Genomic DNA, 621 nt, shown 5'->3' on the forward strand with positions numbered 1-621 from the left:
AAGCAAAGTTCAGGCCCGGATGTAGGATTGTGGGGGCCCGGGGCCCGAGCAGTTGTGGAGGCCCTTCGGAGTTACAAATGTGATGACCAATACAGTTTATCTTTGATTTTGAGCAATACTTGAACCAAAAATGGTTTTTGTAGGGGCCCTTAAAATGTGGGGGCCCGGGGCCCAGGCCCCCCCGCCCCCCCTTAGATCCGGCCCTGGCAAAGTTATTGAATGGCTCATGTGCATTATATAACTGTGTGGTATAAACATTTCTTTGATTGCTGGTAACACTGACCTCGCATTATCAAAAAGTTATTGCACGAGTTCTTCTCAGAATTACCTACGCGATTTTTTTCAGGAATGCTTCCCGAATTTCTTACAATTAGTCCTGTACGGTTGTGTTCAACGATTTGTTCAAAATTTATTCCAAGGGGTCCTCATGGATTTGTCCAAGGATTTCTTTCAGAAATTCTCCAGGAGTTCCTTAAGAAATCCCTCCAACATTCCCCAGGCATTGCTCCGTAGATTGCACCAAAGATTTCGCGTATTAGCTCCAGAATCCATTGAAGTAGTTCAACGCAAATTCTCTCCATGATTCTTTCTGAAATCCTTAAGAGATCCTAATAAAGATTG

At 44.1% G+C, this 621-nt stretch overlaps 1 protein-coding gene and 1 long non-coding RNA gene across 4 annotated transcripts in view; one reads left to right on the forward strand and one right to left on the reverse strand.

Moving 5' to 3' along the window:
• LOC109427678 (ras-GEF domain-containing family member 1B) overlaps positions 1 to 621 on the reverse strand; it is a 167,624-nt gene that overhangs the window by 105,963 nt on the left and 61,040 nt on the right. The window lies entirely within an intron of this gene.
• Positions 1 to 621, forward strand: part of LOC134285238 (uncharacterized) — a 227,301-nt gene that overhangs the window by 86,566 nt on the left and 140,114 nt on the right. The window lies entirely within an intron of this gene.

The sequence above is a fragment of the Aedes albopictus genome, chromosome 1 (genome assembly GCF_035046485.1).
Source record: "Aedes albopictus strain Foshan chromosome 1, AalbF5, whole genome shotgun sequence".
Classification (NCBI taxonomy): domain Eukaryota; kingdom Metazoa; phylum Arthropoda; class Insecta; order Diptera; family Culicidae; genus Aedes; species Aedes albopictus.